This window comes from Kogia breviceps, chromosome 18 (assembly GCF_026419965.1).
Source record: "Kogia breviceps isolate mKogBre1 chromosome 18, mKogBre1 haplotype 1, whole genome shotgun sequence".
Taxonomy (NCBI): domain Eukaryota; kingdom Metazoa; phylum Chordata; class Mammalia; order Artiodactyla; family Physeteridae; genus Kogia; species Kogia breviceps.
The window spans coordinates 55,958,579-55,983,669 of NC_081327.1; the positions used below are offsets into that span (position 1 = coordinate 55,958,579).

At 52.2% G+C, this 25,091-nt stretch overlaps 1 long non-coding RNA gene across 1 annotated transcript; it reads right to left on the minus strand.

Annotated features, from left to right (window-relative positions):
• Positions 1 to 1,264: 1,264 nt before the first annotated feature.
• Positions 1,265 to 24,673, minus strand: LOC131745123 (uncharacterized). Its single transcript, XR_010837986.1, has 3 exons — positions 24,214 to 24,673; positions 23,894 to 24,009; positions 1,265 to 1,351 (listed from the first exon to the last, which is right to left on the minus strand). It is a non-coding gene; the product is annotated as an uncharacterized lncRNA (long non-coding RNA).
• Positions 24,674 to 25,091: the final 418 nt, after the last annotated feature.

The following is a 25,091-nucleotide window of genomic DNA, read 5'->3' on the forward strand; positions in this document are numbered from 1 at the left end:
GCTCCTCCCATCCACCTCTCTAGCGGGTCCTCCGTGAATATGACGGATTGGGCGCCACCCCGTAGATAGCACTGACACGCATGCCAAGAGCTGGTGCTTATTCTAGGAACATGGGGGCCACCGATGCATTTCTGCACCCCTCGCAGGACTCCATCCACAAGGATTCTCATCGTTAGCTGTGCTCTAGAATGTCTCGGACCCAGAGCTGTGACTACATTACTTTCTTTTGCTGAGTGCCCTTTGGGTTCCCCATAGATGGCTACAGGGTGGGTTTGGAGGGAGTCTCAAAATGGGGGTGGGGACCTGAACAGAATGGAAATGTTGCCTTTTGCAATTTCCCTTAATTTCCTTTAAGGCAGTTATCAAGAAGAATGGCGGCTACGAAGACCAGAACCCCTTTATGGCACCGTTAGCCGGAGCTTCAGCCTACAGCTTTCCGGTGCGTGGAGGGGAGGCCTGTCCTCGCTGGATGGAGGAGAAGCTAACAGCCACCCTGGCGTGGCGTCCCCAACTTGTTCAGCAGATCCTTTCCCAAGATCCGCTGTTAGCACTGGATGAATTCAGCTGCACTTTGGATTTGCCGACCATCTCACATTGTTTTTAAAATGCTTGGGGTTTGATAAAACTGAAAAAGATATTTGCCAAGCTCCATTCCCCTTCATTTTTTAAACCCATGTGGATTTTAAGGGGAATTTAATCCATATGTTTCTGATTCATTTGCTCTTAACTCATCAAAACCTTGTTTCAAAAAAGCTATTTGATGCCCAAGGAGCTTTTGGAGTTGGGTTTTAAATCTTTTAAAGTCCTCCCTTCCTGGCTTTGAAATGAGATGTTGCCGTTTGCCAAGCATAAATGAGCTCCCTAGCTGAAAAAAGGTTCATGTTTGGTTCACAATTAGAGAACTGTGAATTCTCAGTGGGCTGTGAAATGGGCAAAACCTGCCTCCTTTGAAGACTGGTCAGGACCCCGTCCCCTAAAGCCAGGACCAGGGTCCCACCGCCTCTGTGTCCAGCAGTCATGCCATTGGCTGGGTGAGGGACAAGAAAGGTGGATCCTTTTACTTTAGCACCTTGACTCTATCAGCCCAGAGAAGGGCAGCCTGGGAGATGTTTTTGAGGACTGGGCTCCACACATTTTAGGAGAATATAACTTAGGAGGGACTCACATGTTTAAAAGAGTGACGTATTTTAAACTTTTTATAATGGAACCTTTAAAACGTATACAAGAATAGAGAATGTCCTCATGTACTACTCACCAAGCTTCAGCCCTTATCAGCTCAGTATCAACCTTGACTTTGAGACGAATCCTGGATTTTCTATCATTTCATTCTTCTATATTTCTGTCCATATCTCTAGAACACAAGGAAAGACCCTTTAAAAGTGCACAATACCCTGATCACAAATTGGCAAAAAATTCCTAAATGTCATAAAAATCCTGATTAATTTCCCGCTATTTTCTCATAAGTTATAAAAATTGGGTTCTTTGAATCAGGATCTAAACGAAGCCATACATTGCATTTGGTGGCTTTTTGTCCTTTGGTTTCTCTCTTCTTTTTTTCTGTTGGCAATTTATTTATTGAAGAAATAGGTCATTTATCATATGGCATTTCCCACATTTTGGATTTTTCTGATTACATTCTTGTATTTAACAAGTTTCTCTTCCCCTAAAAATGCAACTTCTTAAGGTTTATGTTTTTGAAAAACTTGAGAGTCAATTCTAGTAGAACAATATTTTACATTTTGATAGGCTTAATATTTCCTTTTTTGTACCTTGAAATATCCCCTTTGGCCCTATCTTTAACTCCATTCTCTGAGTATTACTCACCCCCCCCCATCTCTCTCTCTCTCTCTCTCTCTCTCTCTCTCACACACACACACACACACACACACACAAATACACACACACACACACACACAAATACACACACACACACGTACATCTTTGTTTTACTTATTTGGTGCCACAGTTACAAGACATCAAATGCTGCAGTGGTAGGACCTTGTTCCATTATGTACTAAGACCCGGAAGGAATAAGGGGGCAGGAAAACGCAGAGATATCCTGAAAATAAACACACAACCATAATAAACATGCTTTTCCATGTTTGCTTCTGAGTGCTAACATGTCACGAGTCACCCAGTGAGAAAGCTCTCCCCCTTCGCATTCTCCTCCGCGCCATCTGACGGCATCGAGGAGAGGCTCCGTCTGTGGGGCCGTGGTCTTTCTGCCCTCGGACACCTGCCAATCTTCTCATGTAAGGAAGGCAGAGCAACGCCTGGGCGTGGAGCCGTGGCCAGGTAACGATATCTAGCTAGGGCTGAACAGCATTGCTTTGCTTTCCTTGTACCTGCTTTTGTTTACAATCTACATATCAAGAGATACGGATTGTCCATCATCAGGCATACTTCAAAGTTTACTCTAAAAGTAAAAAGCGAGAGTCGACTTAAAGGAAAACATTAATGAAATCGTGGAACAGTGGTTTGTGCTTCGGTAAGCCTCACACTCCCGGTGCTGGCTGACGTTTGGCAAGCGGTGCAGGGGAAGAGGGAGATCTGGGGCAGGCAGCGAGGAACCCTGGGTCCTTTTCCTCCCCTTCTTCGTAATCTAACCAGTAAATGCAGGCAGCCACTTCACCTCCCTGCAGGCTGTCTCCCCCTTGGGGTGGGACGTAATCCCTGCCCAGAACCCCGGCCTCACCTCCCAGGGTTCTGGTGGAGGAACAAAGACATGAGGAAAGTGAAGCCTTGTAAACAATAATTATTACGCATAATTTAATCGTCTATTTCGCACCCCTCCAGACACCATTTCTTCTCTCTTCTCCTCTCCCCCTTCTTCAATAGCCTTTACCCTCTCTTCTTGATGCCCCCATTCACTCACCGTCCATCTGGAACTATAACAGGAGGAAAAGCAGGTGGTTGGGTAGAGACTAAAAAAACCCCCCACAAATCCTTGTCTGAAGGACCAGAACTAATTGGGGCTGGCGGCCCAGGATTCCTCCAGTAGTTACGTCCGCATCAGACTCCACCCTTGGGCCACAGTGATTGGGCCCAGCTTCGGACATGTGACTCCCGTTGGGCCAATCAGAGTCTACCACAGGGTTTTTCCTCTCTGGAGCGGGGAAGCACGTGCTCCTCCTCTGAGAAAGATGGCAGCGTGGAGGTGCTTGCAGATGTGGTTCCCACCTTTGGTGGGTGGACGGAGCTGACCCGAAAGTCACCCACTGAGGACGTGTCCCCCTTTTCAGTTCTTTCCCACGCCATCCGACTATATCAAGGAGGAGAATGTCAGTTTGGTGGTTTCTTTTTTCTTGGAATAACAAAGAGAAAAGGTCGGGGGTGGGAGGGGAGAACAGCCTCTGAGTCTCTGAGGCGCACTCTGCCCCAGATATTTGATTAGAGGAACCGAAAAACTCTTAAGCCAATTTACTTAAGCCAGAGTGTGTTGTGTTTTTGTCACCTTCAACCAAAAGAGTCCTAATGAAATACATCTGTTAAAATTACATTTAAAAGCACATATTGGACAAATAGGATGTCTGCAAACAGATTAGGGACTGGTCTAATCGCTTTGCGATGGCCAACCTGAATTGCTTCAGAGGGAGAAGGTGTAGCCCTAGACCAGGTATCTGAATCCAAGCCTCCTCAGCGTCATTGTTGCTAACAGCTGGCTTCCTGTGATAGACTTCCAGCTAGCACCTTGCATTTGGATAACCTTACCGAGTATTTTCATATTTACCCCTTTTTCTCAGCACGTCCCTTTGATATGGTCCAGAATGAGTGATTGATTAATTTGACCAAGCAATGTTTGCTGAGCGCCTACAAGGCGCTGGGCACCCCGGTGGAATGGCAAAGATGTGAGATGGAGTTTCTGCAGCCAAGCAGGTGATACTCAAGAACTATCCATTTGATAAAGAAATGGAGGCGCTGAGCAAGGTTAAGCGACCCACTCCAGGAGTCTTAGGTCTTTCGGATGGAAACAGGACCTTTTAACTTCCCAGCCCGGGCCTCTGCACTTCAGCCTGCTGCCTGTTTCACAGTGTTTGAAAGAGGTCCACTCTCTTTCCACCACTCAGCTGTGCCAGCGGTGTCTCTGGGCCCCTGTGCTCACGACTGGGGAGTGAAGGATTGCATAGAGAGGCCTCGGACTTGCAGCCGATGGCTGGGGGCAGGAGAGTTTGGCCGTTTTCTTTGGTTCAAAGAAACATCTTTTAAAACACACTGTATCTCACAGATCTTATCCCTGCAATCTCAGCAGCCTAGTGTCTGTTGCCTTACACCTGGCCCATGTCAGTGACTCTTATTATCTTCCCGGGCCTTGTAGACTTTTGAGTTTGCATCACAAGGTGGTCTCTTAGGTAGTTTCCAGTCTTGATATTTCTATGATTATATCTTACTCTTAAAAAAAAAAAATATATATATATATATATATATATATATATATACAATATCCATAAAATTTTAGACATGTGGACACTCTTTTGATCACCTCTCAGGTTGTGATTTGGAATATTTCCGTCACCCAGAAAGTTCCCTTGTGCCCTTTCCCAGTCAGTACCCCACATCCTAGAGATAACTGCCCTTTTGACTTCTAGCACCATCAGTTAGTTTTATCTGTTCTCGACTGTTGTAGAAATTGATTCAAGCAGCATGTGCTCTTGTGTCTGCCTTCCCTCCCTCGGTGCCAGGATGGAGGCTCATCCACGTGGTTGGTCCATTTTCACTGCTGTGTAATAGTCCCCCAGACGAGGAAACCACCAGTTCTTCATCCTGCTGCTGGTGGGAGCTTGGCTTGTTTGAAGTTCTTGACTGTTGGGAGTAACTGTGAGCGCTCTTGCACATGCCTTCTTGTAGAACACAATCCTAGATTCGACTGGGGATACACTCAGGAACAGAAATTGCTTGGTCGGGGGCTGTGTGCCCTTTGAGCTCTGTCCCACCAGACAGTGTCCCAGCGAGACAGAACTCTTGTTCCTCTACTTCTTACTCTTTGCAGAGGGGCTGCATTTACACACGTCTTCCTCTCCCAATACGTGGTGAGCACCTGGCACGCAGTAGGTGTTCAGCTAATGCGGTTCCTTTTTGGAGAATGAATACTGACCCCCTTTCCATCACACCGCCATCACCGTCACCGCCAGCACCCTGTTCACCATCACGAGTGACATTCGAGCACTGCCCGCTATGGACCTGATCTCTAATCTCCACGAAGCCCTGCAAGGCTGGCAGCACCTTGCCCGCTTCGCAGATGACGTCGCTGAGGCGCAGCAGAGCTGGTCACTCTGCCCGAAGGGGCCCAAGTGGAGCTGGGATGCAGTTCTGCCCAGGGCCCTTGTGCTGTCACTGTGCCGTCTCCTGCGATCACCTCCTCCGCCTCTGGCACCCCCGCAACCCACTTCCCTGGCGGCTCCCAGCGCTTTGTCTATTCCTGTGGAACAGTTTGCAGGGACCAGTGCATTTCTAGACAGTTCGGTTCCCCTGGGAGGTCTCTACGGTCTACCGTCTGTTTATAAATGGCCGCTGGGCCTTTTCCTTTACTGGCCATTATTGACAAATAAACGGCTGACTCACAAGAGTGAAAATATACTTCTGGCTTAGAGCTGCGCAGAGTTATTCAAAGTGTGTTGTGTCTGCTCAGATGGTACAGCCTCCGCCCGAGGACAAGGCAGCTGATGTCACTGCAGGACAAGCACAGATAAACGTTCCCTCTCCTGACTCAGTCATGGCCATATGTTGCAGGTCACGGTGACAAGGCCCACGAGGTTCTAGGGCTCCGTCCCCTCTGGGGTTTGGGTGGGGCAGCAGAGCACTGGATCTGGAGCTGGGAGACCTGGGTTGATGCCACAGCTCTGTCGTTTTCCGGTTATGTGACTCTGGCCAAGTCGCCTCCTTGAGCCTTTCCTCCACCCCTGTTGGAAAGCGGGAATCATATAGCTCACCTCCCGGGGCTGGTAGGAGGTGTGAGCGAACACCATTTCAAACGAGTTGCCAGAGTGACCATTTAGAGACAGAAAGGGTTGGCCTGCTATGAGCTCGGAGAGGAGGGCTGCGGCCAGGGACGCCCTCAGGCAGGGCTCGGGAGCTTGCCCTGGGAAGCTGTCGGACGTTCAGGCAGGGTCAGGGCGCGAGGGCAGGGCACTGGCAGCCTCTGCTGCAGCAGAGGTGGCCGCTGGCCCTGCCAGGAAGCTGCCCCAGAGACTGGAGAAAGAGCCGTGCTTACTTCTAAACTCCTCCACGGTCAGGCACCCTTCTGCCATGAACTTCCGCAGTGCTCCAGCTCCCTCAGTGGGCAAGCATCTGATGCTGCGAAAGAGAGGCAGGATTCCCTATGCGAGGAACTTAGTTAAGCACTGAAGACAGGAAAAGACCGCAGATAACATTTACCAGTGAGCCGGCAAATACAGGCCCGCTGCTCAGGCCTTTCCCACCCAGCACGCTTCTCCTGAACCTCTGAGCCTCCAGCGAGCCCTGCAGGCTGCACCGCCGGCTCAGGGCTGACGCACGTGAGCACTCCTCTCTGCCTCTCAGCCCTGGTCCCCAGAAGCCTACCCGCCGGGCTGTGCTCAAGGGATGGGCTTTGGCAGCCGTGGTGAGACAGTATTTAACATTTCCGAGACAGAAATGGCCATCCGAAAAGGCTAAAATGATATGTTTTGGCCCCGTCTCTAACCTTTGGAAGGATGCCCAGCTTCCGACAGTCTGTGACGCTGTTTTGGGGGGAGGAAACCTTATGCTGAGGAAAAGCACATTGCTTTCCTTCAAGGTTCTATTTGCTCTTTTCGAAACTCCCATTTCAGGGACCCCAGGCGCCGTGTCCCATCGTATTCTTCACCGCCTGCCACTGGGGCATCCCCTGGACTCCCAGGTGGTCAGAGCCTAGACATCCGTTCCAGAAAGGCTTACAGAGGAAAAAGTCTTCTAAGAAATAACTACTCCTACATACAAAACACGCATGGTTCCTTCCAAGAAAACATGCTCCCACAGTGATTTGAAAAAATTACCCAGTTAAATCCTTTTTATCAGGAAGCGATGTATCCCCCAGTGACCAACTCGTAGAAAACAGACGTGTGCCATGACTCACAGAATGATCCCTGGTTTCCATCACTCGGCTCTCACAGGCATGGTTGCCGACATCCCACGTAAAGCCCTACTTAGGGTTAAGACTCCACGCTCACAACGCAGGGGGCGCGCGTTCGATCCCTGGTGGGGAACTCAGATCCCACAGGCTGCGCGGTGTGGCCAAAAAAAGAAAAAAAAAAAAAAAAAAAAGGGAAAGAGAAGAATTAAAGTCCTACTTAGAATCTCTGAATCTGAATCAGATACAAAACATGGTTTGATTTGGGAATAATAATAATCAAAAGAAACCAAGCACCATATTATTTAAAAGGCAATTGGTTGAATCCATAGAAAAATCAATGCTGATGGGTTATTTATAAGAATAACTACTTATTTGTTTTTCTTTTACCATTCTTAATGGTTTTTTTTTGTTTGTTTGTTTGTGTGGTGTTTTTAATGACTGAAAATTGTTTCCTGGATTAGTGTCGTATTTGACGTGAAAATAAACATTTTTGATTTGAACCACCAGATGACTCAAATTAGCGGAGGGAAGTAAGATTTGGCCTTGTCGGGCTCCTGGGAAATCTTGAGTCACTATCTGAATCTGGGTCTCAGTTTTTCCATTCTTAACGCAAGTGATTTGGAAGGAGTCACCCCTCTAGCGCTTCTAAAAAAAGGGGCAGAGATTTATAGACGATTGCCTAGCACAGCACTGCCCAAAAGAACTTTCTGCGGCGACGGGAATGTTCTCTAATAGAATAGACACGCGCGTGGTCTTCCATATGGTGGCCACCAAGCACTGACAATGTGGAGACCGGCAATTGAGGAGCTGCATCTTAAATCTGCTTCAGCTGTAACTCATTGACATCTAAGTAGCCACGTGGCTGGATTCAAGGAGCGAGTCTGCAAACTGGTGACCGTGACAGAGTGTCTTCCCCACGGACCACTGTTTTCTCCTCGGAAAAAGAGATTATCTGGGTAGATGAGAGCTGCTTAAAATTTTCCACCAGAGTTCACTGTTACAGTCAGGCTCCTGTTAGGAAAACTGAAGGAATACTAGGTATTTCAAAGGGAAGGGACTGGGCGCAGGGCATTAGGGAATCAAGCCTTCAGAGAGCCTGGCGGAGGGACGTCAGGAGAGGTTGTATCCAGCCTGCAGGTTTGTCACTGTGAGTGCAATTCAAAGACTCGACGGGCTGGTGCTGCTGCCCAGCGGTCAGAAAACTGCAGGAAAGCCTTGCTGACAGGGCTGCCTTGTGGGCCCAAGCAGGGGGCTGGCAAGGGAACACAGAGGCGGCTACAAAAAGTGCATTTGCCCAATGCGTCCTCTGTGGCTGCCGGAGAAACACGGGTGGCTTCCGCCTTCCAAACCTTGTGTGAGTGCTTCTCGTCTGTGGAGAAGCGTAGCTCCCCGTCTTCCAGCCCTGTGGTACACGAGGCGGGAATCCATGTCCACCGCCCCAAAACGTGTCCAGCGAGTGCTCCTAACATCACAGGAAGGTGAACGAGTGTCCCCCACCACGTCAGAGACTGGAGGAGTCGAGTGCAGGGTGGCCCGGCACCGGGACAAGACCGACCGACATTTGTTGTTTTGCCCGCTCGGTACGGGCACACCTTGTTTTACTGCACTTTGCTTGATCTCGCTTCCGGTTTTTGACAAATTGCTGGTTTGTGGCGACCCTGCATCAGGCAAGTCCATCGGCGCCATTTTTCCAGCAGCATTTGCTCACTTCATGCCTCTGTGTCACATTTTGGTAATTCTCACAGTATTTCAAACGTTTTCATCGTTATCATGTTTGTTATGGTGATTTCTCATCAGGGACCGGAGATGTTACTGCTATGACTCGGTGAAGGTTCATGGTTAGCCTTTTTTAGCAACAAATTTTTAAAAATTAAGGTACGAACGTTGCGTTTGAGACATAATGCTACTGTATACTTAATGGACCACGGTGTGGTGTAGACATAACTTTTATATATACTGGGAAACCACAAAATTTCTCTGAGCGGGGTAGCTCAGGGAGCTAGGATGCAAGCCTGGCGCTCAGGCAGGCATTCTGCCTCCATGAGGGCAGCTCCTGCCTGAGACTAGAGCCAGCGTCATCCAGTGTGATGAGGGGGGAGTGCGGGCCCCACAGGGGTGTGTATAGGTCTGGGTTTGTAAACAGCCTGGCGGGGCTTCAGTTGGCAGCCACAACCATTTCAGAATCTTTCTGTGGCAAACAAGTTCCAGCAACTCGGCTCTTAGCGTCTTCCTTGTGTCCATGGGTCCACCAGGGTTCCTGACTGAGCATGTGTCTTTCTGCCTTTTTACTATGAGCCCGCGTCCTGGCCTCATGCTCTGTCTTTCCCAGGCTTGGGGCTCTCTTTGACTTTTCTCAGTCCTTCCGGGCTCTGGGCTCCTGTCCCTGAATCCAGCATCACAGAAGACCCTGCAAGGTGCACCCAAACCTCACGGCCTCTGGCGTCTGTCCTCCTACTGCTGGGCTGGGACCCTGCCCGCCTGCTGCCCAGCACCACGCTCTCAGATTCTGCAGCCGCGCCCGCGTCACCCAGCGTCCGGCCACCAGAAGTCATCCTGCTTCCGGACCCCGGCGAACCTTCCCAGGGGCTTCGTTTGATCTATTTCGTCAACAGCTCCCAGCTGACATTTACATGACTCCTCCCGGACCCGCGCCAGCCGGGCGAGTGGAGAAACTGAGCCACAGAATCTGAATAGTCCAAAACCTTCCATGTCCCCAACAAATCTTTTACCAACAGCCATTTGGAGCCCAGACGCCTCAGAAGTCATTGCAGACGGGCAGCTTCCACCAATTCCACAATAAACATTTGGCCAAGAGAAAAAACTACCTCAGATCTCAAATGACGTGAGAGTGACGTGAAGTCCCGGATGTGGGCACTGAGTCCACGCTGAGCAGAAAATCTCCCTTCCTCCCGAGTGGACCCACCTCGGCTTCAGAAGAGCCATTTCAGCTCAAGCATCACAGTGGCTCATTGTGGGAAGGGCCATCCTTGGTGTCCTCCGTGCTAAAACGACAGAAGGGTTTGGGGAGATTTAGGTCACTTGGGAGTTGGAGGCGTGGGCGGAAGCAGACCGTGGGGGTCCGGGCGTGGTCCAGGCAGGCTGGGCGACGGGGCTGGAGGGTTAGTGCCGGGCGGAAACTGAGCGGGGCTCGGGCCCTTTGGGGCTGTCAGCCCCCAGAGGGGAACCAGTGGCACTGTTGGCCTGCTTTGCACGCCGGGCACAAGGGAAGGGGCGGCTGGGGGTGGAAATGTGGGCAGAGACACTGGGACACGCACTGAAACTTGAAGAGGAAATGCCAGACGCAGACCTGGAGCCGCCCTGGACACAGCGAGTCCAGCTCGGGAAGCCAATAAACAGGAAGACGCTCGCGGCGGGTTAACAGAAGCTGCCTTCGTGGTGAAGGAGCAGGAGGGAGTAGCTGACCGACGGTCCTCTCCCCGCAGGACGCGGGGTCTGGCAGCCCGGGGGCCCTCTGCACGCTCCCAGCGGGATGGCGGCCGGGGCTCCCGCACACCAGGCAGAGCTGCCCACCGCCGCCGCTGCACACCGCCCTGCTCACGCCCGCTTTGCGCGGCGACACCTCTTAGCGCGCTGCCTTCACAAGAGCTGCCCCTATTCTCAGACTCCGTAACACAGCGCCGCCCAGCAGAACGGTCTGCTACGACGGAACGTTCCAGAACCGCACTGTCCCAGGTGGTTGACACGTGTGGCTCTTAGAGCACTGAAATGGGGCTGGTGTAACTGAGGAACGGAATTTTCAGTCTCGTCGAGCACAAAGCCCCGCCTTGTTCATCTGTTTCTCTGCCCGAAGTGAGTGCCCGGCGGACAGCACACCTGCGCCGCGCGGCGATCTTGTTTTATTTTTCTCTTTCCTGCTATTTGTTGGGTCCTGGAGATCCCAGAGGTGAGTGGAAGCCGCTCTCTGCTCAGCATATATACATCAAATTCATGAAGGAATTCGACTGGCCAGGCCTGGCCATGGGTCTACTCTCTGTACAGGACCATTTTCACACCTGAAAAATGAACAGTAATTCTTCAAACTAATCAGATATCCAGTTACTGCTCAAAATTTCCCAACTGCCATATCTACATCCATCTATATTATCTGTCATCCATTCTACCCACCCATCTCTATCATCTATCTATCTATGATCTATCTATCTATTATCTATCTATCATCTGTTTATCAATCATCTATCTATTTAGCTATGTATCTATCATCTATATATCTATCACCCATCTATCTATCTATCATCTATCTATATATCTATCATCTATCATCTATCTATCCAACAATCACCTGTCATCTATCTATCATCTATCTATCACCTATCAGTCACCTATCTATCTATGTATCTATCTATCATCTATCAATCATCTATCAATCATCTATCTATCTATCAGTCACCTATCAATCATCTATCTGTCTATCATCTACGTGTGTCTCTGTCTCTATTGCCTGTTTATTCATCCATCTGTCTAACCCATCATCTATCTGCATCCACGCATCCGAGGCAGGGTGCAGCAGGGCCCACACACGCAGGTGACATCAGGGCCTCTACTCTTCACCGCGCAGCCGATTCTCTCATCACCTGGTCACTGACGTGGGCAGGATCAGGGGCCTTCCTCCCAGCCCAGTGCCGCTTTCTACCACCCGCGCCAGCTCAGCCCCGGGGCCATGTCTGGCCAGCTCCCCAGCTGATAACTGTCAGCCCTGCCCCCCTGTCTCCCCGTCGGTGGCCAAGGATGCGCTCGCTGAGCGTGGAGTGTGCGGCTGGCAGCCACACGATCTGATACTACTCCGTCTCGGGCAGATGTCAGCACTTCGGCACCCTCCCAGTCCTGGCGCCAGTGTGCGGCCCAGCCCACTGCTAAGAGGGGCTGTCAGGCCCCACGGTGGAGTCTCGCACGCTCGGACACGGCCAGGCCGTGTCGAGACAGTCCTGAGCACCCAGGGACACGCCCCAGGTCTGCTCAGACTGGATTGAGCCCGACTTCCCGGAGGCCCTCGGCCCACCCGGGCTCTGGCAACCCCGGGCGCTGTTTTCAGGGCACACAGCTCCAGAGAGCAGCTCTTTTCTGCTGAGACTGCAAGCCTGGGGGCGGTGCTGTCACAGCTGAAAAACAGATTTCCATCGGGAGCATTTAGGTGTTTTCTGGAAAGTTGAAAATATTTTTCCTTTTAATTTCTCCATTTCCCGACCTGACCTCACAATCCTACCTATTCCTTAACACTTATTTCATTCAAGCCAGCACACATCAAAATAATAAGATTTATCCTGTGCCCATAATGCCTCTTTTTACCTCACAATGACCTTAGAAGGATCCTTATCGTTCCTATTTTACACAGGTGAAGCAGGGAGCCCAGAGAGGTTAAGTCACTTGCCCAAGGTCACACAGCAGGGCTGGGGTTTGAGCCTAAGTCTTTTGATTGCAAAGCTTGGAAGGAACTGATCGTCCATCAGACCAGTTTCTTCCTGGATGGCAAGGCCCTGGGGTTACCCAGGGGCATGAGAAGGGCAGAGCCAGGGGGCAGAGCCTGGCAGGATCCCCAAGGATACTATGGGGACAAGGACCCTCTCTACGTGGCCGACGGGCCCAGTCCCTGTTTCACTGATTTCTCTCTCTCTCCCTCTCCAGAAAGAACTCCGGGTTCTGTAAGAACTGTGTTTTCTCAGGATGCTTCCTCACGCTTCTCAGCCCAGGGGAATCAAAGTTGGGTGTCACCTGCCCACCAGACCACCTGGGCAAGTCTAAGTCCCATTCAGGGCCCCCAGGACACACACACCATCCCTGTTTTATATAGAGAAACGGAGGCTCACATAACAAAGGAACTCATCCGCGGCCCCACGGCTGTGGGATTCAAAGCCAGGGGTTTGCACCCACTGACCCAAGCACATTAGAATCAAGGGCACAGTTTCAGGAAAACACAGAAGGCTGCCTCTGGGACCCAGAAACTCACCTTCAATTCCCCTGGGATGGGGTCTAAAAGCTCCCCAGGTGATTACTGTGTTCAGCCAGGGTTTAAAACTTGATGCTCCAAGTGGGGTCCCCGGATGAGCAGTGTCACCTGCGAGCTTGCAGAGATGCGGAGTCTCAGGCTCCACCCAGACCCACTTACTCGGAAAACAGTATTTCTTCCCGTTGCCTTGGGCGCCGGAATCACCCTTAGAAACAACCGGTGCTCCTGCCCCACCTCCCGCACCCCTGGGTTCTGACTTAATTGGTCAGGCTGTGACCTGCACATTGGGAGGGTTCAGACCCTCCAGGTGGCTCCAGTGAGATGCAGCGTTGGGGTACCCTAGTGCAGAATCTCTGCTCAGTCGGACTTCCGGGAACTACGTGGTTCTCCGAGGATCTCTCTGGGGTAAAGGGCTCTTTCTTTAGTATAAATAACATTTGTATTTATTGACTGAGCAAATGAAAACAGTCATGACAAAGAGGAGGGCTTGTCAATTAGAAACGGTTCACTTTGGGGAACGTATTTCTGGAACGCTGGGATAATGAATTGTAGAAGCAATACACAAAACAAGTGCACTGTCGGGGGGAATGTAAACTGGTGCGGCCATTAAGGAAAACAGCGCGGAGGTTCCTCAAAAAACTAAAAACAGAGCTACCATACGATCCAGCCATCCCACTCCTGGGCACATGTCTGGAGAAAACTCTAATTCAAAAAGATACACGCACCCCTATGTTCACAGCAGCACTATTCACAATAGCCAAGACGTGGAAGCAACCTAAATGTCCATCGACAGAGGAACGGATAAAGAAGATGTGGTACGTGTATACAGCGGAATACTACTCAGCCATAAAAAAAGAATGAAAGAATGCCATTCGCAGCAACATGGATGCAACTAGAGAGGATCATGCTAAGTGAAGTCAGTCAGAAAGAGAGACAGATACCATATGATACTACTTATACGTGGGATCTAAAACGCAACACAAATGAACTTATCTGCAAAGCGGAAACAGACTCACAGACAGAGAACAGACTCGTGGTTGCCGAGGGGGAGGGGGGGTTGAAGAGGGATGGACTGGGAGTTTGGGATTAGCAGATGCAAACTATTACATAGAGAATGGATAAACAACAAGGTCCTACTGTAGAGCCCAGGGAACTATATTCAATATCCCGTGATGAACCATCATGGAAAAGCATATGAACAAGGATATATATATATATATGTACGTATAACTGAATCACTTTGCTCTGCGGCAGAAATGAACACAGCATTGTAAATCAACTACAACAACAACAACAAAAATAAACAAGGCTGGACTGGAAGAGAGAATTCCAGACCGTATCGGGGGTACCAGGAATGCTGTCCTGGTTCTGCCGGGTGAGGGGTAAAGCGTGTTTCTCATCGTGCATGTGGTACGGACAGGTGGATCTCAGAGGCCTGGGGGCTCCCGCGAGAGTGAGATGTGGTCCTGCCAAATTGTCCTGGGGCTCTGGACTGGGAGAGAGAGGAGGTTAAGCCCCCTGGAGGTGAAAGGTGGAGCCAGCAGATTGATTAATCAGTGGCTGGGGAGAGGGTCACGGGCCGACGGCAGGCCACGCCACTCCCCACCACCGCTGCCAGGATCCCGGGCTTTTCCCCGAAGGGTGGTCTCCCCGTGCCGAGGCTGGCCCATGGGTTACACTCGGAGGGCAGCGGGCAGAGCCCCAGCCTCTCGGGCTGGGCGCTCCCTTGGGGAACAGGGCTGCTCGGGCCCCGTGGGGACGCCAGGAGATGAGCCGCAGCGGACGCCGAGCATCGCGGTGTCTGGCGCGTCTGGCATGAGCCTTGGGTGCCAGCAGCCTCTGGACGACGGCGCGTGCTGTCCCAAGCCTCCTGAGGGGTCCGGGGAGAGTCAGCGACGGGGCAGGAAAAGTCCAGTTCCCAGGGTGCGCTCTGAAGCCCGAGACAGAGGCTGGTCTGGGCGGGAGATGCCAGAGGGCTCGCCTGCGTTCCCAGGCCGAGCTCCCCAGGGCGGCCACGGCCTCTTTTGATCTGGCTTCTCCTCTGGAGCCTCCTGTCAAGGAACCAAATCACTCTCCGGCCCTGGCAGCTCCCCTGCTGCATGTCTTTCCACTACGGGTCGGAATCCTGGCTTTTCGGCCTCTTTAAAGGCACGGGCCCCCCGCTCCCCACATCTGCGACTCACTTCTGTAGAGGCCGTGCTGCTGGTGCGGAGGGCCGAGCGGGAGCCCCCACCCGCGGCCCCGGGGACAGGCGCCTTCCCGGAGCCCCACGGGCCTCTTGCCAGGTGACTTCAATTTGCTGTGACCCCGTACAAAGCATCACTTCGTGTGAAGAGTATGTGCCCCTGGTGACATTTTAATTACCGACCTGGGTCCAAGAGAAGCTCGCAGCTCCTGCAGGCCTGATTAGACCCACTGTCTCTCCTCACCCCACACCCTCCCTGCTGCCCCCCCCCCATGCCCTTCGGCCCCTAAAGCTGCTGGGCGGAGCCGAGCTCAAGCGCTGTGACTGGTGCGTGACGTGGACGCACGACCGGGCCCGGCCCGACTGCTGGGTGCCGCGCTGGGCAGACGCCAGGCACCCGCTGGCCTTTGACCCTCACAACTGGCGCGCAGCCCCCAGAAGCCCACGCTCGGAGAAGAGTCCGAGTGCAGCCCTTTCTCTGGACACGTCCTGCTGATCACTGCGACGGAACAGATAACCCCGAAACGTAGCGGCTTAAGACCACGGTGTCTTTTCTTAGGCTTATGAGTCTGCGATTGGGCGGGGGCTTGTGGGGACCCCTTGTCTCTGCTCCATTTTGTGGGAGGCCTTGTCTCCACGACGGGAGGCGGGGCAGTGGGCTGAGGCATGTCCCTCTGCACACAGGTGCTCTCACTGGGCCGCGCGGAAGCCGCCTTTCCTTCCGGGTGGCTCGGGTGCTCTGAGAGCCCACAGGGGCAGCTGCAAGCCCTTCTGTGGCCCAGTCTAGAAGTCACCCGTGTCACCTCCCAGGATTCTACTGGTCATCTAGAACCAGCCCCGATTCAACGAGGGCCACACAAAGCATGGGCTGCTACCGTGCGCCCAGCTCTGGGCTAGGTGTGGGGGTACAGCCGCAAACAAACTGGAGGAGGATCAACACTAAATGGAAAAAGAGGCACCGTATCAAGTTGCAAAACGTGCTGGGAAGGCAAAAGCAGGGCCAGGGAATAGAGAGTGCCTGGGGGTGGGGCGGGGCCGGTGGAGGGGGCGGCGATGTCACACAGGGGCGCGGGACAGCCTCTCAGAGGAGTGGCATTTGAGCAAGGTGAGAGGGACGCGAGGACGGAGGGTGTCTTGGGAAGAGGGGATGGACCGGCCAGTGCAAAGGCCTCGAGGCATCTGTGTGTGTGTGCAAACGGTTGGGGTGCTGCAGGAGAGTGGGCAGTGGGTCGGGGGGTGGTTTGCGGAGGACAGGAGGGTGGACGTGGGCGAGGGAGCAGGGTTGGTGGGATCTTGCAAAGACTTCATTAACTCCAAGCGAAGTGGGACACCGCTGGAGGGTTTTGAGCAGGGGAGCAGCATCTGACTTAGGTTTTAAAAGAATCCTTGAAGCTCAAGTGCGGGGAGGAGGATGCAGGGCGCTAGGAGGGAAGCATGGAGACCAGGTAACTGTGTTCTCCGTCTTCCAGGGGAGGAGGCTCAGAGATGCAGAGAGAGAGAGAGGGTTCCACGGCTGTCCCTCTGCCCGCAGCACCCCAGCCCTCGGCCCTGCCGGCCGCGCTCGCCCATCAGCAACAGCTGGAATCGCTGTGACTCCCTAGATCCCCGACTTTGGATGCCACGTGGACAGCGGCCGCCTTGCTCCCCTTTCCCCCCCGCCGCGTCCCTAGCTCAGGGCAGACTTAGCATCGAATCGAACAGATGAAAGGGCTGGGCACAGTGGCCTGAGCGCAAAGGCTCGGGCCGTCCACAGCCCCACCGACCTGGAAAGTGACGACACAGGTGAGAAGGAGCCCAGAAGCAGGTGAGGCGGGCTTGTCCAACCACCGAGGACTAAGCACGATGGCTTTGCCGTGGGAGAGATTCCACGGCGACCCTCCTCTGGGAGACATCACGGAGGTGAAAGTGGGGGACGGCGGGTGTTGCCTGCGTTCCCTTCTCTCCTGGAGAACCGACCATCCCAAGTCAGCACCCAGGCCCAGGGTGTGTTTCTCCCATAGGAAGTATGGTCAGTCCGGGTGGGGTTGGGGGACGGATCGCCCCGAGGAAGCAAGGAGTGGGGGACCCGAGCACCGAGCTTGAGTCTCCAAGTAGCTCCCCTCGCACGAGGCCCCCTCTGTAAGCAGCAGTCAGCCCCCATTCTGGTGGGGACCCGGTGACAGGAAGCGCGGCCACAGGCCACCGGGCCACTGCGGCTCTTTCATCTTCCTGGTAAGCTCTGCTCTCACAGACGTGGAGGATGCCTCTCTGATAAAGACCAGGGACTCACGTGACGATGACCCCCAACAGGCTGGGCGTCCTGGTCCTCACTTCGCCGCGAGAAGTCAGTCACACGTGGGCTTTAACGGTCTTATTTCTGTGAGGTTCGTTACCGTCGAGGGAGATCGCTGCTCTGTGTTTTTGGTGCCAGGAGGAGGCGGCTGGCGCGTCTGGCCCGCGGTCAGAGCCCTGTCTGACCTCTCACCTTCCAGCAAATAGTACAAAGTGGATGGTGTTTTCCTTAATAGGAATTGAGAGCAGAGGACTTTTCCTCCTCTCTGCTCGCGCGCGCGTCGGCCTCCGGCTGGCCTTCCAGGACAAATGCACACCCTGAGGCTCCCGCTGGGGAGAGGAGGCGGGAACGGGCGCCCAGGGGCTCTGGGCGCGTGGGATTTGCCAGCATCTCCGGCTTTTCAAGCTACCTCGTGGCACCACGGCACCACCCTCCACCCCTTTCCTGATCCAGGCTCCCCAGCGATTTGTGGGACCCACTCGCGAGGACAGAAATCTGGGGGACCCCGAGGGAGGCGTAGGACCACCCCGCTCTCCGTGTAGGGTGCCTCGGAAGGGTGTCGCATTATGGGGCGACGCTGAGCAGCCGGGGTGTCTCTCTCCTGCCTCAACATTTCCCAAGTGACTCTGAGCGCGTGTTGTAAGAAGTCTGGCCTTCGGAGGAAGGGGTTTTCATCCCTAAGACGAAAACGCTGGCGCTTAACCCCAACAACTTGGGATCCGTTGTTTTCTTCTTCTTCTTTCTTACTCTCCCTTTCTCTCTTTTTGGGAAGAGGAAAGTTATTGATTGGGTAAACACAGATGTGTTTAATGTTTTAAGTCAGCTCACAGTGTATGTGGAGTCGACTAAATATCTCTGGGCAACAATTAGCCCAGAGGTTGTTCATTATGGCAGCAAATGGGAGGCCGCTGATGAGAACGATTTGTAACGTGCGGATGACAGAGTTCAGTAGCGTTGGACATTTGCTAACTGTTTCCACATGATCCCTGAACGTCAGTGAGAGTGCAGGGCTGACTTCTAAGCTCTCTGGTGAAAACCCAGAGACCATCTCCATCACCAGCTCCAAACTACTGTTAGATGCCTAGTTATACGTTATTAACTAGGCTTCTTCTGGGTCCTTTCCGCGCGCCAGTCCTTCACATGCAAGAGCAATAAACACCTACAGCATGCTGGTCGTGTCAGGCTGCACTGCCCAGGACGGCTGCACCCGTCTACCGCAGCCCCTGCTCCTCCTACACCGAGACGCTGACCGTCCCCTACTCTTGCATCTGCGCAGGCTGGTGACTGTAGTGCGAGCTGTGCTGTGTGACAGCTGAGGCTCAGACGTGAAAGGTGATGCTGTGGCCACCTAGACCTCCGGGGATGCTCAGCCTTGGAGCCCAGTTGCCATCCTCTGAGGAAGCCAAACAGCCACCCGGAAGGGCCACAGGGGAGAGTCCTGATCCCGGCCCGTCTGAGGTCCCCACCAGCATCGACCACTAGCCAGGTGAGCCAGAGGACCTTCAGCCGATTCCAGCCTCCACCCCGGGGCAGTCCTGGGTGATGCTGAGTGGAGTAGAGATGAGCCGTCCCTGCCAAACCCTGCACGATGCGGAGATTCGTGAGCAAAAGAAATGTCGTCATTGTTTTAAGCCGCTGCATTTTCGCGGGTTTCTCTCTGCAGCAAGAGATAAGTGGCACGCTGGAGGTACAAAGCCAGTGCACAGAGAGCTTTTTGCCCTTGGCTCGCTTGATCTTATTTTCTTTTATCTCAATTATAAGTCATTTTGTTGGATTATTATCTTGGCTCTCTCACGTATTTAAACACACTGAAAAAAAGTTGTGTTTTTTTTTTTTTTTTTTGTAAATCTAGGGCAAAATTCACAAAACATAAAATTAATCATTTTAAGTGTACAATTCAGTGCCATTTCGTCCTTTCACAACGCTGCACAACCACCGTCTCTATCAAGTTCCAAAATATTTTCGTCACCCCCAAAGGGAAACTCTGTATTCACTGAGCAGTTGCTTCCCGTTTTCCCCTCCTCCAGCCCCTGGAACCACCAGTCTGCACTCTGTCTCTATTGGTTTATCTATTCTGGACATTTCAGACAAATGGAATCATACATGTTCTCCTGTGTCTGGCTTCTTTCACGGAGCGTAACGTCTTCAAGGTTCATCTGTGTTGTAGCCTGTATCACAAATTCATTCCTTTTACATGGCTGAATAATATTCCACTGTGTGGAGGGACCACATTTGGCTTATCCATTCGTCGGTTTCTGGACATCTGAGTTGTTTCCACTTTTTGGCTATTATGAATAGTGCTGTTATGAATATTCCAGTATTTTCTCAAGTCTCTGTTTTCAATTCTTTTGGGCATATTCCTAAGAGTGAAACTGCCAGGAAGATAAGAATCTTTTTTAAACACCAACAGTGCCATCTAATGCATGCAATAGTGAGAGGTTGAGAATCTCTTCCACTGAATCATCTGAAGTGTCAAGAGGTGACAGCATCCCAGGTAAAACAGAACATTTAAGATCTATTCTTACGGTTCTTAAGAGACCAAACGCTCACCCCCCCAAAAAAAATGTTGGAGAGTGGCAGTTTGCAACTGCTTGTTATTTAGATTTATAGTTGATGAAGATGTTTTAATGACATTTGGAAAAAAAGTTACCCACGGCAGGTCGCACTTTGTAACTAAGTCCAAATAATCAACTATTGGCAACTTCCTATGATTCCACTTGATATCAACTAGAGTAGACTCTGCAGATCACAGAAACCTAACCCAGAGCTTCATCAAATGAAGTCAGGCTATGAGGCTCGATTTTCCTGTGCGACAAGGATTCCAAAGATGGACAGTCCAGCACACTGCAGGGGCTGAGGGGCTTGTTAAGAACTGGGTCTCCTTTTGGCTTACTGCCCTTGGTCCCGAGTACAGGCACTCAGCCTGCATTTCAGGCATGGAGGAGGTGATAAGAAAAGGGGAAGAGGTGTGTGCCAAGATTTTATTTAAAACAAAACAAAACACGCACACACACGATAGCTTTCCTAGAAACCCACGTCTGTGGACAGACATCTGTTCGCATCTCGTTGGCCAGAACTGGGTCATTTGGCTGCCTCTAACTGCAAGGGATGCTGGGTGTTTCTTTATTTTGATGATGTTTCATTTTGGAACAATTTTAGATTTTCAGAAAAGCTTCTGAGATGGTGCAGAGGGCTCCCATGTGCCCTGCACCCAGTCTCCCCTTCTGTTACTATCTTCCATCACGACGGCACACACTGTCAAAAGTAAGAAGCAACACTGATACATACAGTTAACTGAACTCCAGACCTTATTTGCATTTCACCAGTTCTCCCACAAGGTCCTTTGCTGTCCCAGGGTCCCATCCAGGGTCCCACGCTGCATTTAGTCACCACGTCTCCTTAGCCTCTGCTGGGCTGTGACGATTTCCGAGACTTTCCTTGCTGTCGTGATCTTGACAGTTTCAGAGAGGAATGGTTGGATGTTTTGTAGAATGTCCCCCAGGTTGAGTTTGTTTGTCAACTGGGCTTTTCTCAGGCTTTCACTAGAGTTATAGGCACAGAGGTATTGGGGCGGGGGCATCATATCCACATGACTTATTACTGGTGACGTTGCCCTTGGTCCCCTGGTAAACATAGTGTCTGCCAGCCTTCTTCACTCTAAGGCTACTATCAGTCTCCATCCTTTGGAAGCAACGCGCTAATTCAGCTCACACGCAAGGGCGGCATGAGGCTCCACTTCCTGGAGCAGAGAGCATCCACGTAGATTATTTAGGATTCTTCTGGAAGGAAGAGAGATGGCTCTACTGTCACCCTGAATAAAATCGGGGTCCTCTTGGCAAGGAAGTAGGGGAGCATGGATATTACATCCTCAGTTGTGAGCGGGGGTACCAGCATTTGCCTTATCTATGCGGATAAGAGCATTTTTACTCTTCTTTTTAATGCTGGGACTTCTGGAAGCCTGGAATAATGCTCGGGGTTCTTGTCTGAGGTTGGCAAACTTTGACAGGTGAATTTATTTATTCAGGACTTATGTCCTGGAGATGGGGACAGTTGCTGGGGACACAGTGGTGCATGGATTGTGGCAGACACAGCTATTGTCACCCAGTATCACTTTCCCTTTCCCTTAGTAATAGAATCCCAGGGCTTCAGCTGGGAATGTGGCTGCCCAGGTAAGGACTTCATTTCCCAGCCTCCCATGCATGGCTGTATGACTAACTTCTGGCCAATGGGAGATGAGTGCAAGTGACGTAGCCAACATCTGAATTAAGCCGTGGACCGGGTCTCCGGGATGGATAAGTGGGAAGAAGAAAGTGACCGCTGGTTCTTACTCTTCACTGGAGTAGAAGCTTTTGGTGTGGTGGTCCCTTGGGTCAAAGCTGTGGCACCAGTGATTGTAAGATAACCCATAAATTCTACACCTGTGGACGACGCAGATGACAGTGAATTCAGCAAAGAGAACTTCGTCCTGGGGCCACCTCTTACTGTCTGTGTCAACTCGAGCAAACCGCACCACTTCTGGGCCCCTCTGTGAACTTCTCTGTGAGTGTCAATGCTTCTCACACAGATAATTAGGAAAATCCGATGCGCTGAGTACGTAAGATACTCAGTACGGTGCCTGGCAGGTAGTGTCTCACAAGTGTTTGCTTCTATTTTTGTTACTGTTATGATTATTACCACAATGTTCGCAGAATTCGAAAAAGAACATTTATGATAATAGGGTCTGAGATCACAGTCCTCCTCTGTTTCATGTGGGTTTTTTTGGCGGGGGGTGGGGTGGGCTCTGTTTATTAAACATGACTCTAAACTGTAGCCCTAACAAGGCTAGTTTTAAATGTACGAAACGATTTCCAAATTTGGGACCCATGAACCACTTCAGGGCACGGGAATTGGTCTGCATTCCAGATCAGTTAGGGAAATAGTTTGCAGCAACTACGACATTTTGGAACACATCACATAAGAAGAGAGATCACTGTTGTATGTCAGAGTCAGAAAGAAAAAGTAAGGCATTTCTGTGTGATTTGAAGAACGGTTCACTCACAGAGTCCCCTCTGGAGACGTAAGAAATAGCAGGCCTATGTCAAAACCACAGTGAACTTTTCACTGACTCAAAGACCTCCCACCCAATCCCAGGGGATGGGGTAATTCAGTGGAGATTAAAGGCTCACTCAGTCCTGGTAACCAGAGAAATGCAAGTTCTATTAGGTTACCAGTTCCATTTTTCTGCCAAGCAAAAAGGCAGGGTTTCCCTGGAGGAGACAGAATATTTGCTCTCAGCCAAAAGACCCCAGAGGACCAGAGCTGTTTAACCGAGATTACAAAAAAGAAAAGAAGTTGAACTGCACGGCTTTGCTGGGCCTGGACGTTAGTGCCAGCTCCACACTCTGAGCTAAAGCCCCTGGCATTTAAGTCAATGAAAAATGAATAATGCACTTAGTTAAACATTTCCTCCCACCATCAAAGTCCTCGGTCACCCTAATTCCTTTTTCTACTTGACACTTTCACTTCTTTTTCTGACCAGATATCCATAATGGAATCTGGCACTGTGTGGACAAGTGCTTTCTATGCAACTTTTCGCCAACATTCTATTAGGAGCTTTGAAACTCAACACCCTCTTTTTATCCCATATTCCTCCCTCCCCTGGAACTGTTCAATCTCTACTCAGCGATCCCATTAGACTTTTCACTTCCATTTTTTTTTTAAAAGCTGATAAAAGTGTGTAGGTGTTTGAACCCCATCCAGGGAGGTCGGCTTCTGAGCTCAGCAGAGAGCGGGAGAAGGCTGCCTCGGGCGTGTAGGGGGCTGCCGGGTGCCGGGTCCCCTCCCTGGCTGCCCGCCCATGCCTTCGGGGCAGGGAGGTGGTCCATCGTGGGCACGTGTGGCCTTTGCCGCCCGCTCTGGGGACGGTGGGATTATTGCACAGATTTCTACGTGGCTGCAAGTCCTTGTTTTCATCTTCCTGGTAAGTGGCTGCACTTTGTAAAAGAAGAGAGCGACCTAGCAGGAAATGGCGGGACTGATACAGTATTTTATCATGAGGAGCCAGCCAATGTACTCATGCTTTCCCCCTTCTTTTTCAGGGAGGGGAATTGCCAGCTTTGTTGCAGGGGAGGGAGGGGCGGAGGAGCCTGTGAGGGTGGCCACCGTGGGAGAAGGGGCTCGGCTGTAGGTCTGGCCCACGCGGAGCCCCGGCTGAGAGCGGAGGGGGAGAGCTCTCTCCGCCTCAGCTCTCTCCATCTGAGCTCCCTCGGCGCTTCCAGCCCTTCCTCCGTGGTCCTCAGGTGGACCGGGTTCAGCCCCTGCTCTGCTGCTGCCTGCCGAGGGCCGAGTGAATCCACCTCTCTGAGCCTCCGTTTCCACGGCCTTTCAGTACAGGCGCCCGCACCGACCTGGCACCTGGCTGGGACTCACCGAGACCGTGGTGGTAGAGCGCTGCTCGGCATCTCCTCCCCGCGGGGTATTCTCATCTGCGCTGGGAGTCGCACGCGGCCCACCACCTGTGCCATCCGCGTGCCGCCGGGACAGTGCTGTTGAAGGACAAAGCGAACAGTTAAACTGAAGATGCATATATGGATCTCTAGCGCTGGATGTTGTTTTAGTGATTTTTAGCAGAGCATCTCCCCTTCCCTGGCCCCTTCGGCATTCCTTCCGTGACCTGACAAAGGAACTGCGGCAGGGGAATACCGCCTGTGGCTATCGGGTGACCGACTGGATCTCGGCCCCGCGCTCACCTCTGCAGCAGCTGGTCAGCTTTTCCTCACTGTCATTCAGCCGGCACCTCAGGCACTGCTGAGTGGGGGTCAGTCACGACAGGCGGTTGTTGCCGACAGTCACAGTTACGACGGCAGCTGATATGTATCGAGCCCCCTCCTGTGCGGCCTCCCAGCAAGCGTTGTATTGGCTTCCGTCATTGATTAGTCTCCTGTTTCACAGGTGTGCAAACTGAGGTTCCGACCGGCTGAGAAACTGTGCCAAGTGCACACGTAACAGCAGCTGCCCTGCGTGTGCTGCTTGTTCCCTGGACACGCATGTCCTCTTGCTCCTTCTGTACTCGGACTTGGTCAGTCCTGAGGCTGATACCGGGAGGGAAGTGCCGTTATCACACTCATGTTCCAAAGGAAGACACTCGAATACATGACCTCACCGCCAGGGCCCGGCTGCTAAGGACAGGAGGAAGCTTGCACGCAGCTGGGGGGTGGACACAGCGCCCGCGCTCCCGGGGGCCACGGGGTCAGCACCGTCTGAGTCTGGGTCTTCCCAGAGCAGAGCCTGACACGTGGCCTGGGAGTGAGGCGGGGAGGCCAGAAAGGCAATAGACATTCGTTGGTGATGCTGTCCTGCTGTGGGCACGCGGGCGGGCCAGGGCAGGGTCCACTGAGGGCCCCGAAGCTGGGGACGCACCCTGGGACGCTCCTGGGGGCACCGAGTCCTTGGCCCGTCTGGCCTGTCCTGGGTGGGGTTGAGAAGGCCCTCAGGAAGCCGTTGGCATGTGTGACGCGGCCTGCCGATGACCCGTGGGGGCCGAGGGCTGCTGGGCGGGCTCCGAGGTAAGTTCTGTGTCGTGAAGCCCCTTTCACACTTGTGGTGCCCGGGACTTGTCCCAAGCCCC